The sequence below is a fragment of the Cryptotermes secundus genome, unplaced genomic scaffold (assembly GCF_002891405.2).
Source record: "Cryptotermes secundus unplaced genomic scaffold, Csec_1.0 scaffold1530, whole genome shotgun sequence".
NCBI lineage: Eukaryota > Metazoa > Arthropoda > Insecta > Blattodea > Kalotermitidae > Cryptotermes > Cryptotermes secundus.
In genome coordinates this window covers 41,910-42,664 of record NW_019723941.1, presented here as the reverse complement: position 1 = coordinate 42,664, position 755 = coordinate 41,910, and the positions used below count along the sequence as shown (strand labels likewise).

The 755-nt window shown below is 35.1% G+C and overlaps 1 protein-coding gene across 1 annotated transcript in view; it reads left to right on the top strand.

Annotated features, from left to right (window-relative positions):
• Positions 1 to 215: 215 nt before the first annotated feature.
• LOC111862219 (pre-mRNA-splicing factor ATP-dependent RNA helicase DHX16-like) overlaps positions 216 to 755 on the top strand; it is a 2,699-nt gene continuing 2,159 nt past the window's right edge. The window contains exon 1 of the mRNA XM_023847430.2: positions 216 to 442. The gene's annotated coding sequence lies outside the window, so the exon portion shown is untranslated. The remainder of the gene's footprint in view (positions 443 to 755) is intronic.

Here is a 755-nt window from a genome sequence, read left to right as displayed (position 1 = left end):
TTCAGTCAAGTTCGTCTGTTTATACTGTGCAACTGTAATAACTATTATAGAACAGTTTAACAAGTGGTTGTCTCTTCATATGACATCCCACACCCGTTTAGGGATCTCAACTACATGTTGGCTACAATGAAAGACTACCAACGTGCTAAAGTCGGTTTATTACGAAATTAACAATTGCTTTCCATTATACCATACACAGTTTTAGTTGTCCATACTGTAAAAACAGCAAAAGTGGTCCAATATCCTGTTAGAAGTAGAGAATTTTGAAGAAGTTATTCAGAATTGGCAGATAAAGTGCTATCAGACTTTGTTTCAATAGTCGTTAACTTTTAAAATAGTCGTTAACTTTTAAATATACGTAAACTAACTGTCTAGATAGGAAAAAGTTGAAGCTGTGCATTGTTGATCATCGTAGTTAAATTCTTGGCATCCTAACCTCACAGTAAGTTGTTAACTCTTTGACTGGCGCGAAGGGTATTTAAATCCCACCCCTGTCCTGGCAGGCCCTTTAAACCTTATGTCGGTAAAATGCATGTAGTTACTTTTTCCTAAACAACTTCAACAAAAATTGGTTTTTAAAAACGAAATTTTCAGGAACTAATTAAAAGACAATATTTTATGCAATAAATGCCTTTCCATACCTCTTTATTAGTTTTTCTTCGTGTGATAAACATTGAAACATGAAAGTCTGCAGAGAGCCACACCACAGCCTGCACACATGACACTTGTTTCTTTTCTAATCTTGTGCTTAGCAC